We start from the raw sequence: 14,294 nt of genomic DNA, 5'->3' as shown, positions 1-14,294 counted from the left end.
CCTTTCTAGACTTTGTGACTCTTATTGAGGAGGTATATATAATCTCTGATGTCTGTAGATACCATAGCATCTTTTTTGATAATTTTAAAAATAGAAGTAGATAAATTTTTCTTGGTAATATTACAATATATTTTACCAGTTTATAAGTACTCATACATTTAAGAAGTTTATATGGAATCAAATTAATGTCCTGTATTAGTTTTCTATTGATGCTTAATTAATTATCCCAAAACTGAGTAGCTTAAATCAACACATATCTCTCCATTTCTATAGGTAAGGAATATCAAGAAGACTTGGCAGGGTGCTCTGACTCAGGGTCTCTCATTAGTGTTCAGTCAAGCTGTCAGTTGGTCTATCCTGAAGATTGACTAGGGGAAGATTTGCTTTCAAGCTCTTTCATGTGAAATTTGGCAGAATTCAGTGACTCACAGCACCAAATCCTGTAGTGAGAACTTCGGGCTATAGAACTGAGAACTTCAGCTTGTTACTGACTGTTAACCAGAGTCTCTCTCAGCAGCTGGCCACATTAGCCTCTACCAAGGAGCTCATAACATAGCAGCTGACTTTCCTGAGAGGTAATGAGCCAAAGAGTAAGCAGGGAACCAACATCCAAGATGGAAGCCACTGTCTTTGTATGATCTAGTCTCTGAGGCCCTGTTCCATTACTTCTGCTATATTCTAGTCATTGTAAAAGAGTCAGTACATCTATCCTACATTACAATCCCTTAAGACCTTCTGGGGTTTTCTATATTTATACCACTTGCTGGCAATGTGATCTCTGAGAGATTATTTCATTTAAGGAAGCCTCATTTCCTTTTGGAAAATTTGGGATAATACTATAAGTCTGCATACCATAAGGTCACAGTTACAATTTTTTTCTCAGAGTGGCCCTCAGTATGGATTCGATATACATTTGTTAAAATACAAAACATGGCTATTAGTAATTACTTTCTTTATATGAAGTAATTATTCACTAGTATATTTAGCAGGACTAGTCATCTATAAATATTTGTTTTTCCTTCAAATTGAAGTATACCTGAAACTTTCTTTGTAAGGACACACACGATGGATTTTTTTTTTTTAATACCGTTTTCTTTTTTCTTTTTTGACATTTCAGTGGGCAGTCACATCACGCTCAGATGAAGTGAGAAATCAGTTGCAGCTGGTTCCACTCCCTCAGCCCTACTGAATTATAAAACTACAAGGTTAATGGATCAGGCAGTGCTGGCTCACATTACTGCTCCCCCACACCCAACTATCACCTCTGCAGTTTGAGATCACTGTCCAGAGACAGCATGACCCATAACCTCTCAGGTTCTCCCTCTTTTATTTGCAGCATGATGGGAGTGAACTAGGGGATTCGGGAGATCCCCCTGAGGTCTTTAAACTTTCCTAGAAAACTATTATAGGCTGCACCTATTTTCACAAATAACATTTCCTAAAGCTGATCCTTATAAGCAAAATTCTCAACAATTAATTCTTATAATACTGACTGCACATAAGGGTTTGCCTTAGTTTATTTCAGGAATTATCGTATTACCTTGATGTGTTGTTAGATATTTCAACAAAGATAAGAAATTTAGTTGAGTATCCAGTGTATATTAAATTTTAAGAATATTTTAAGCCATCTGGATATTCTGAAGGAAACTTGCTATGATTTGTGAATATATTTTTATTAGATTTTAATAGGTTTTCTTAGTATTGCATGTTACCTTTTTTATTCTATAGTAAATTTCATTGATGACTACATAATGGTACAATAAAACAATATTATTAATTAGAAGATCAAACACATATTAGTTGTCTCTGTTATTTTTTAAAAGTTAAGCAAAAATGTATATTCACTTAGAAATGTGACGTTAGCAGTCATTTTGTTTTGCAGTAGAAATGAGATTTTTGTAATGTGCTTTCAATTGGTATTTCTCCTGCTTTTGTAAATGCTTCTGCCTTTCTTTTAGAAATGTAATCCTGAGGTATATTTGGCAATGTCCTATGGGACAAATATCAAAAATAATATAATCTGACACTTAAATAACCATAAATGACTAAATAAATGTCCAAGTCACTAGGGGAAAGAGAAGGTCATAGCGTCTGTATTTCAGCTGGCAGAGCAGGAATAAATTATACCCTAGAGAATTCAGCTGTGTTCAAGGAGGCAGAGCATTACCTATGTTAACATATTGACAGAGGACAAATAAAGGTTTAATTAACTCAATAGTTAACCTTAAAAGTTTAAAAGAATCTACAACCAGAGAAGCAGTATCAAATTCATTATCTCTTTGGACTAGGGGGTCATTCATTTTGTGACAAATATGAAGCACCAACTATGTGACACATTTTCATGGGGTATACACTCTAACTGGAGAAGTTGAGATGAACCAAAGTATTAAATAATTGTGTAACTACATACCTACATATATGCAATGTATCATCACAGTATTTAACAGTGGAATCAGTCTTTGGAAGTCAGGAAAAGGTGACCTAAGGAAGTGCCTCAAGCTGATGACTGAGGTCATTTACTAGCCAATAAACAAAGCACAAGAGAGAGAGGAGAAATATTTTGGGCCGAGAGAAAAATAGGGTCTTATGCCTTATGGTAGGTGCAGCTCTAGCAGCAGCTGGGACCACTTGTCCTAAGGATCTTTCCTTTAAAATTCCCCAAAATGACACCAGCTGACCCAGTGTTCAGCAGTTGGAGCAAGGAATCGACATGAGAGGTTTTGTGCTCCATGCAGCAGGGTAAGTTGCTTCGGCTTTTATAGCTGAAAGCTTTATTTCTCTCCATTCGGGGCTTTTTTTCCCCCCTCTGGAGTAAGCTGAGTTGTTTCATATTTGACTGGGGTACCCTGTTAGAAGAGGTTGCTGGGCGTTTACCGGATTTGTGAGTTTGTTTTTGTAATTGTTAGCGTTGGTGGGCACCTATTGTGTTTTGTTTTTCTTATATTTCTGTTTTTAAAGGATGGGGAAGTTTTCATCTATCCCTAAAGAAACTCCTCCAATGCACATTTTGAATAAATAATCTGATTACAGTTATGAACCCATGACTAACAGAAAGATGATATTTTATTATAACAACGTATGGCCACAGTACCTCTTAGGATTTCCTTAAAGGGTTTGTGCAGGGTTATTTGGGGACGCTGTGCACCAGGTACCATTACCCTTGCTGTGGCAATTATGTTGTTTTGGGTATCCTGTGTCATTGGCCTGGATCCAACAGCTCTCCAAGGAGTCAGGTCACATGAGGGTTGAGTTAATGGTTCTTGTGATATGTAAAACCCTGAGACAAAATGAGAGGGTTATTTGGGGTTTTCTGTTTGTCCTTCAGGTTTTTTTGTTTGTTTCATTTTGCTTTAGAACCATTCTCCATTTACAACCAAATCAGTTTGTGATGTTTAAACTTGCACTGATATTGAATGGAGGAAAAAAACAGAAAAACAAACCTGTCTGTTCTTGGCCTCAAATGCAATATTCTGTGAGAGAAGAGAAAGATTTCACTCAGTTTCTAAAATCACCAAAAAGCCCCAGCCCAGAATTTAGCCCAGTTGGTTGATTCCACGGCAAAAAAAAAAAAATATCTTTTTAGTGGTTACGAAGGATCAGTTGCTATTTGTGGTTTTACAGTAAAATGCTGAGGAACTGTGGCCTTTGAACAGCTCTATATATTCCTGTTGGAGAAGGCAATGGCACCCCACTCCAGTACTCTTGCCTGGAAAATCCCATGGACGGAGAAGCCTGGTAGGCTGCAGTCCATGGGGTCGCTAAGAGTCGGACACGGCTGAGCGACTTCACTTTTTCTTTTCACTTTCATGCATTGGAGAAGGAAATGGCAACCCACTCTGGTGTTCTTGCCTGGAGAATCCCAGGGACGGGGGAGCCTGGTGGGCTGCTGTCTATGGGGTCACACAGAGTCGGACACGACTGAAGTGACTTAGCATAGCATAGCATATATTCCTGCAATTAGCGCTTCTCTGGGAAGAAGCAGGGAAGAAATCCCCCACATGCAAGTATTTGTGCTATTACATCAGGGAAAATAAGAAATGGAAGGAAACAAGAGTGAAGATTCACTGCTTCACTGGCTAAGCTGATTGTCCTGGCCCCTCGGGCCTCTATGCCAATAAATCCATACCTTCCAATGCCTCCTGCTCCTGTACCATCAACACTGGGGCTCAGAAATGGCTGGACTTGCTCCGTGTCCCTATAGGTGTTAATTTTAAAAATCCCATGTTCTCAGAGGCCTGATCTCAGATCCCACCATCTAAGATCCAACAGGGTGCCCAATTTGGACCAGGAGCCACTCTAGGTACAGGGCAATTTCCCCTATACTGCTATCCCATAGAGGGCCTAAGTGCAAAGAACCAGCAAGCTGGGTTTCTATGCATGACCCACTACCCTTCTTGGGCAGCAAAATAATATGAACAAAATTCAAGAAATTCAGCAAAGTAAATACATGAATAAAAAATGAAACACCCTCTGATTTTTTTGGGAAAAGATTTATCAACCCTACATATGGTACACTGATACAGATCCTGAGGCCCCTGAAATGTTAGAATGGTAAATATGACCTTTATTGGGCAAAGAACCTCAGATATCAGGAGAAAATTGCAAAAATTGGTGACTTTGAAATGAATCCTTGGCAGTTAGTAGACATTGTTTTTAAGATATTCAGCAATAATAAGAATTTTAAAAGATATTCAATAACAGAAAATACAATCAGAAAAAGGAAGATGCAAGGCAAAAATGCCACTTTTTTGGCTGCCACATTGGATTCCTGAGAGATAAGAGGTCCTAGGAAAGTGAAGCCATCATTGCTGCTGCTGGTGCTAAGTTGCCTCAGTCGTGTCCAACTCTGTGTGACCCCATAGACGGCAGCCCACCAGGCTACCCCGTCCATGGGATTCTCCAGGCAAGAACACTGGAGTGGGTTGCCATTTCCTTCTCCAATGCATGAAAGTGAAAAGTGAAAATGAAGTCGTGCAGTCCTGTCCAACTCTTAGCAACCACATGGACTGCAGCCTACCAGGCTCCTCCATCCATGGGATTTTCCAGGCAAGAGTACTGGAGTGGGGTGTCATTGCTTTCTCTGGAAGCCATCATTAGGTATGGACATTAGAAAAGGGAAATTAAAGAAAAGGAGGGCTAAGGAAAAGGATAGGAGTAGGGTCTCTAAGGTAATAGAAAAGGAAGAAAATTCAGATGAAGAGTGGAGGCCGGGCATCTCCTCTCCATTTGTGATGCCAAATTTAATAATCCCTGCAGAAGGGGATCTGGTTTGTCTGAAAAACTGCAAGCAAGGTCACTGAACCTAGGATGGAGTAGACATGGAGATAACGTTGTAGTCAAAATACATATGGTCACCGGTTGCTGTGAAGAGAACAGACTGTGGGAAGCAGATTTTGAAATAAGAAAAGTTAAGAGACTATCTTACCTCCTGGCATGTTGCAGCCCATGGGGTTGCAAAGAGTTGGACACGACTGAGCAACTGAACTGAGAATATCAAAAATGGCTGTTAGACTGAGGTGTTAGTAGTGAAGGTAGTGAAAGGAATTATGGAAAATAAATGTAGAAAAATTTATTAATTTTATTGAATAAAAGTAGAGGACTCAGAAGATAGGTAAGATCAGAAGTGTGTGTGTGTTTTATTTCGAATTGTACTAATTTAATATGTAAGGAGCTTATGTTTTATACAGATAGGAAGTAGCTTAGAGATAGCCAGAGACAAGGCAGGACATTAAATAGGGGGGTCCTGAAAAAGTGACTGGCAAAGACAGGAGGACAGGGGCAAATCTATTATCTTGTCATAAGCAAGTTCCAAACTTCATGATAGTAATTGTTATCCCTAGTAAGGTTAAAGCTGAGCTGATGATTTCTTTTAATACTAAGCACATTCTTGTTTCTCTATTGAAAGGAAGACTAAAAATAATTGCAATATTTTGCCTGGGAGGATTATTTGGACAAATCAGATTTTTCCATTTTCAAAAGACCTCAGACAATGAAAGCTTAATATTCTCTGTGAATACATAAGACTCAGCATGTGTACACATAACTCCCACTTTTCAAATCTGAGGGTATAAACTCCCATATATGTTCATGCAACTAATAGAAGAAGAGGAAACATAGAAAGCTTTTTCCACTATGGTGTTAGTGATATCATGTTACTGCCCTTCTCCCTAGTGTCTACATACATTAAATGTTTGCTTTTATAGTTCCCTTAGAAAACTCTACATATGAATCTGTCTCCATGTCATGTGCTTTAAATTATATCCTTTTAGTAGTTATATCATAGTTCATGAATTCTGTCTGTGGAAAGGTATATTATTGGTATCCATTCAGGCTGAGATGGAATAGCTGCTATAATGAGTACCTATTCAGTAATTTTAGTGACATACCTCTTTAGATCTTGATGGTACACAAGATTTTGCTAATATACAATATATTCAGTGTTATATTTGTTTAATTTTATCAATATGATTATATGATGCCATTTTTATAATATAAATTTTTTAAATTTTTAAATTATCTGAGATAATGTTGGCCTAGTAAACAGATAAAATGCATATTGAAGCTTTCAACAAGTGATAATTATATCAATATTATCTTAGCACATCATAACAGAATATTAGTCAAATGTAATATAGTCATATAATAGAGACACCAAAATTCCTAAATTTCTAAATGAATTTAGTATGATGAAGATAAATTTCTAATGCTTGGAACTACAAAATTTACTCTCAGTCATGTATAATTTGATTGTTGTATAGCTAAAAAGCATTTCCAAATGTAAAAACACAAAATAAGGGAAACATTAATACACTATTTGAAATTATGCGAAGTTAATTTATATTTCATTTATCTTAAAGCCATCTATCCTTTATTATATATAGGGTAACTATGCTTAATTTTGTACTGTATGTGAGTTCTGACACAGAACCATCACCAAAGCATTTGCTTATTTTCATTGACTTACCACCTGGGATAATTAGGTATTACAAATACTAAAACCAGTATCATTATTCAGAGGAGTTCTGAAACTGCTAGTAAATTCATAGCATTTTTCACATTGAAAATTTTCACTTTTAAATTTTGCTTAAGATTCACTTAACATCAGTCATTTTAACTTTAGATTGATGTACTTGCCTGGAAAATCCCATGGACAGAGGAGCCTGATAGGCTGCAGTCCATGGAATCACTAAGAGTCAGACAGGACTGAGCGACTTCACTTTCACTTTTCACTTTCATGCATTGGAGAAGGAAACGGCAACCCACTCCAGTATTCTTGCCTGGAGAATCCCAGGGACGGGGGAGCCTCCTGGGCTGCTGTCTATGAGGTCTCACAGAGTCAGACACGACTGAAGCGACTTAGCAGCAGCAGCAGCAGTGCTTACATGTATTTAAAGTGTGTGATACCTATATAACTTGTTGGTCTGTGCAAATATTTGTAACTTCAAAATGAACTCTCTGAGATAGAAGTGATGTGGTGAAGTGAGCCTTGAGTGAGTGCTCTGCACTTCTGTAGAACCTACTATAATACAAAGTGGACTGTTCTGCCTCTGCCTGGGTAAGCAGCCACCAAAATATAAGTGGATTTAAAATCACTTTGATATCCTCATTCATCTTTTAAATTTTAAAACTAAAGGGCCTTACAACTAGTGTATTTAATTGAACAGCATGGACAAGTGTTCAAGGAGCTTAAGTTTTACATAAATATCCTCGCAAACTTTCAAAATGAAATTTGAATTTTTATACCTTATTATTATGCATTTCTCATTAATATTAATACTATTTTTTCTCTTGTTCAACAATAATAAACTTTCATAGAAGACATATTCTCCTCTATGGCTTTTTCCTGATGAATAATAGTATTTAATACATTTTGTTGTTGTTATTCAATCACTCAGTCATATCTGACTCTTAGCAACCCCATTGACTGCAGCACGCCAGGCTTCCCTGTCCTTCACTATCTCCCGGAGCTTGCTCAAACTCATGTCCATTTAATACATAAATGTATACTATTTAAACTATCACTTGGTAAGTGAAATCTCTGCTTTCTTTGGGAAAACAGCAGTACTATGCTGTGCAATTTAAACAAAATATCTATGTGGGACTAGGACACAGAACATCAGTGGCTACTCTGCCATCAGTGAGATAGTTTCAGATATTCAAGACACAAAACAAGAAAAGGACTATACCTGTCCTGTAAGTATATCTGTTTTACTGATGGGTAGAGATAATGTGGTTTGAGAATATTAAAGAGCATTTGAATAAACATCCAGTGGAAAGATAGGGAATGTGAGGTATAATATGATAAATATGTTCACTGAACGTGCAAAATAGTGCATGACTAGGAGTATGCTATTCTTCCCTGGAATCCAAACATGTTTATAAAATTGACTCAGATAACAATGTGTGGGTAACAAAAATTAATTGCTACCCTGCTTCTAGATTCCCAAGAAAAGCTACCTTTTAGGGTTTACTGTATTCATTAATTTCTCTGTTATTAAATGTACTGTCATTAAAATGCCAGCTTGCTTAAGGGAGGCTAGGGAAAAAAAAATCCCTCAATCCAAGAATAAATTCTACAAATACTGCTCAACTTCTATTTGTATTTACTCTGCCTTCCTACAGAAAACTACCCATGGCTGTCACATAAATATATTCTATAAAAAAAGAAAACATGTGTTTTCTATATTGAATTTAAATTCAGTTCATCATAGTTCAAATAATTACTTTATATTTTCTTTGACTTTTATGATCTTGGAATCATTCTTAATTATTATTTTTCCTCTGATTATGACAGGAAATCCTGTCAACTCTACATTGAGAATATAATTCATCTAGTGATGAATTATATTCATCTAGAATATAATTCAACTAGTGGAGATCCACTAGTTCTGCTCATTCCACACTGGCCCAAACCATCATCATTCTCTGACCTAGACAACTGGAATTGCCTCTTAGCAGATCTGTCTTTCTGATTGGCTCTTTTTAACAGAGCTCACAAAATCATGCTGTTTAAACAGAAATTAAATCATATCATCCTTCTGCTCAGTGCCCTCCAAGACTCTTTCTTACATCAAATCCAATCCACAGTTCTTATAAAGGCCTTACCCAACAAACAAACAAACCAGTTTCTCATTTTTTACTTGGTTATTCTCTTTCAGTCATCTGGTATCCATGCAGTTTTCTGCATTGAAGATGCTTAGCTGAATCACTTACTCACTAGAGACCCTAGTTGAGAAAATGAAAAGTGTCCGCAAATGTTGTCAAATGTCTCCTGTGGGTCAAACACATCACTATCCTGATGGAGAACCTCTGATTTAGAGGAGCCTAGAGCTCTCTGTAGTGTCTAGTTACATTGTCCTTGAATTCATTTCATTTGCAGGCCCTTCTATAGTTCACAAGTGACTGGCAATTAACTTTCCTAACAAGGTCCATTTTCTTTTGGAGGGGAGATCTAATAGTAAAACTTGGCTACACTATAAAACATGAAATAGAAATAGACAAATTGTGTTGTCATTATCAAACTGAACTGCTAAAGATCAACAAAGTGGAACTATTTTACGAATATTGAAAATATGCTTCCAAAGAGAAATTACAATTGTAAGAAAAATAGGCTGTACTTAATAATCTTTTAAATATAAAGCTTTTTATATAAAATAGTTGTATCAGGGCATTGTTGTGTAACAAATCACTCCAATAAAGCAATAAGCATTTATTTAGATACCTAAAGCAATGAACATTTATTTAGCTCACAAGTCAACAACTTGGTTGGTTCATTCTGCTGAACAGAGAGAGATGCACTTAGCTAATATCAAGGGGCAGACTTTTGCTTCTGTGATCAGCCTCAGGTCAGCTGGGCAGCTTTACTGATCTTGACTAGACAATCACACAAGTCTGTGGCCATGGCTAGGAAAAATGAACCAAGTTTCCCCAGATTCTGGGCTTAGCAAAGAGGACTTCATCTAGCGGTGGGAGGAACCAAAAGTCCCTTTATGAAAGGATACAGAGAAACTCTGGTGGCTCAGGAGACTACCTGCAATGCAGGAGACCTGAGTTCAATCCCTGGGGTCGGGAGAAGGAAGTGGCAACCCACTCTAGTATTCCTGCCTTGGGAAATCCCGTAGATAAAGGAGGCTTTGGGGCTACAGTCCATGGGGTTGTAAGACTGAGACATGACTTAGCAACTAAATCACCACCCACAGGGAAATGACTAATAATACCATTACCATGTACAACTTGAATGTATTGTTTAAATATTTGAAAATTCCCACTTACATTCCCCTTTCTTCCAGTGCTTAAAGTTCCATATATTTCAAAACAATATTGGTACAGTTCTACTCAAGCAGGGGGACACTGGACATCCTACTTATTTTGGTGTTTGTTAGCACACAGAACATAGCAGGGCCCAACAGCCAAAAGAAATAGGACTTCCATTTTAATTAGAAGTTACCAATGAGCTCAGAAAATATTTATACTCCTATAAAAGGCATATTTTACAGAGTAAATTTGAGCATTAATGTCTACTTTGAATAGCAAATGTTTATTCAAAAACAATTATCAATGTAGCATAAAAGGAGAAAATCTAAGATCACTCCCAGGAAAATAACTTTAATGATTTTTCATAATTTAATGTTTGCTTTTTGAGGGATCATCACCCTCTTCAAACATCTGGCATTTGTGTTTATGTGAAGAATTCTTATTTGAGTGTTATTTAATTAGAATCAAACAATTTGAATGTATTTCACTAGCACTTAGAAAATAATCTGTGCCAATTGAGTACACAGTCAAAACACTTTAAATGTTATTTTGTAAATATTTGAAACCATAGTAATTATCTCCTTAAAGATACGAGGTTTTCAAAGAATACAGTCACACAGATGTTAGTAATTTTTCTTCATATAAGTTTTGTACTGAATTTGAGAAGTGAATGCCATGAAATAGGATAGTTCATGATATTGTCCTCAGTTCATGTGTTTCATACAATACATATCATAAGGAGTTCCTCTCTTTATTGCAACATATTCTGAAAATATGACCATATTTTGATAAAATTGACTTTAATTCATTATAAGTGTACAATGTAATATATAAATTAATTTTATAAGTAAAATCAATCCAAATGTATTAAAATATATTTAAGATTTTAACAAATTTGGGAGAAACGGCTGTTATTTCACTAATTTTTTTGTATTTTTCTATTTTTTCCACAGTGTAGCTGTATTTATTTCATAATGAGAAAGAAATAACAAACTGATCATTTAGCAAACTAAAAATCAGGAGGTACTGTTTTCAGCTGATATACAATTGTTAACATGAGATCTGTTTGAAACAGATTTCATATTTATATACATTAGTAAATGCTTCCTATTTCTTAAGAAGAATAATAATCATAATAGCACAAATAACTGTAGGAGCTAATGTATACTGACTACATTCTATTTACCTAGCACTGTTCTAACCAGTATCTGCTCATTTAATTTACATGTATCTGCTCATTTAATTCTCACAACAATGTAAGTTGTGATTATTATCCCCATTTTACAGATGAGAAGTCTGAGGTAAGAGAGATAATTTCACTCAACTTACTTAAGGTTATAGCTTTAGTGATGGAAGAAAAGCACCTTTGAACTAACAAACATTTCTTCCATTGCCTTCTAATTTGTTATATGCATGTTTTAGAAAAGGTTTCTAAAGAAAACACATTATTGAGCATGTAAAATATATTATTTGCTTGGATTTGCTCATAAAAGTTTGACAGAAATAATAATAGGATGTTTTGATTTGAAATCAGAGTACCTGTAATATGAAATCTCAAAAAACTTCAGAAAGAAGTTTTTGTTGCTGTTTAGTTGCCAAGTTATGTCTAAGTCTTTTGTAACCCCATGGACTACAGCCCACCAGGCTCCTCTTTCCATAGTATTTCCCAGGCAAGAATATGGAAATGGGTTGCTTCTCCAGGAGATCTTCCCAACCCAGGGATCAAAGCCACGTCTCCTGCATCTACTGCATTGGCAGGCCCATTCTTTACCACTGAGCCACCAGGAAAGCCTAAAGAGTCCAGTACAGTTACCAAATAATGAATGATAGGGAGGAAAATATTTTTAGCAGTAAATTTTAGTTATGAATGAATAGTAATCTAGTATCACAGTTTCCTTGATGAAAAGCTTGGTAACTTGCTAACTTGAAAGAGCATACCATCGACATTCAAATATAATTCATTAAGCAAGTATACTGACATATGCTTGACTGCCCACCCTATGTCAATTTGTGAAAACCTATCTTTACAACCATTGGCTATCTTAAGTAATGATGCAGGACTGAATAAAAAATAGAATATTTTTAATACCTTTAGAAAATAATAATTACAATAATAGCTTTTATTGAAGCTTTCTGTTTTCTTTATAAAGAATACTTGGACCCTGCACTACAGAAACATATGAACTACATATTATATTCACAATACGGCCTTATGAAACTAATTTTGCAGGGTTTGAGTTACTGAACTCTGAGACAAAAATATTCAGACAAGTATTCAGCAGTTTTTTTTTGTTTGTTTTTAAAATCTCATTCGCTGATAGCCTAAGAAATGTACAACTAGTATATGTTAAATGTACATAATTTATGTTATATTTGAGGTTATATGTTATAACAAAATAACATACATATATCATAATACTCTATGTGTAGTTTTTTAGGGATAACAGTCTATGCAAGCAAGTATATTCCAGTATAATATTTTGGATTTTAAAAATCTGTGTTAAATTAATAAAAACAGAGGTGTTTTATGCTATATAATTTACCCATTTAACCATTTAAACAATTTGTTTGATAGACATTCTATTAGTTATCCACTGCTTCTTAAAGAATTACACTAAAATTTAGCAGCTTGAAACAGTATTTATTATGTCATAGTTTATATAAATGAGGAATGTGGGTACATTTCAGCTATATGATGCTGAATGAGGATTTCTCAGAGTTGCAGTAAAGGAGTTGACTGCAATCATCTCAAGGCTTAACTAGAGAAGAAGTGGCATCCAGAAATGCTCAGGTGGTTATTGGCAGGTCTCAGGACTATACTGGCTATTAGCCAGAGACATCAGCTCCTTGCCATGTGGCAGAGCACAATGGAACATCTGGCTTTTTTGACAGCAAGTGAGGAAGGGAATAAAAGAGGGCCAGCAAGATGGAAGTCCCAGTCATTTTGTAAATTAGTCCAATCACTTTTTTTCATATTCTATTCCTTTGAAGAAAGTTGCTGGATACAACCAGGGAGTTGTACTAGAATGTGAACAACAGCAGGCAGATTCACGAGGTGTCATTTTAGAAGCTGCTTATTAGAAGGCATTTTTTACAGATGAAGAAAGTGATTCAAACTGAAATGCTAAGAAAGGGGTGGAGCTGAGATTTGTGCACAAATCTTAGTCTAAAATATCACTTCACTATATTTCCCAATGTTTTTTTTATCATGTTTAGGGAAGATAGATATAAAACTAACCATAAAAGAGAGAATGAAATCAACATATTGAGAGCAGTGTGAAGGATTCCTCTTAGAATTTTATGACAATATTCAGAATACAGACTTCCTTGGTGGCTCAGACAGTAAAGCGCCTGCCTACAATGTGGGAAACCCAGGTTCGGTTCCTGGGTTGGGTGGATTCCCTGCAGAAGGAAATGGCAACCCATTCCAGTACTCTTGCCTGGAAAATCCCATAGATGGAGGACCCTGGTAGACTACAGTCCATGGGGTTGCAAAGAGTCAGACACAACTGAACGATATAACTTCCAACTTTCATACAGAATATGACATAGTCAGCTGGAAGAGGAAGAAAAAGCCCAAGTCTCGTATATGGGTAGGTCAACTTGAAATCTGACTCTAAGTCAAAATGGAAAAAGACTGCATAGAGATACACTCAGTGAAAGTACTAAAAGAGTAGAGAGAGAAAATTTTCCTAATGGGTACAGCTGCAGGCAGGGCACCTGGACACATGCTTTGTATGGAAGGAGCATGAAACCATTACGAAAATATATGCATTTTCTGGGCAATGGCTAATGGCCTGGCTAGCTGATCAGGGGCCTGTGAATAGAAGGACTAGAAGATCAGAGACAAAAACTGTCTAGGTATACATGTGTATGGGCATATGGAAGTGGATGCAGATGTAAAGATTTTTGTATCAAATGTTAATACTAGGAGGCATTCACATGGAAGGGCCACTGAACAAGAGCACCCCAGAAAAAAAAAATGATGGAGTGATCACTGTGGTGGAGAAAAAGACCACTTATGTTACTAATGGCATGGA

This window comes from Bos indicus x Bos taurus, chromosome 3 (genome assembly GCF_003369695.1).
Source record: "Bos indicus x Bos taurus breed Angus x Brahman F1 hybrid chromosome 3, Bos_hybrid_MaternalHap_v2.0, whole genome shotgun sequence".
In the NCBI taxonomy this organism is placed as follows: domain Eukaryota; kingdom Metazoa; phylum Chordata; class Mammalia; order Artiodactyla; family Bovidae; genus Bos; species Bos indicus x Bos taurus.
Note: the sequence above shows the minus strand (reverse complement) of the source record.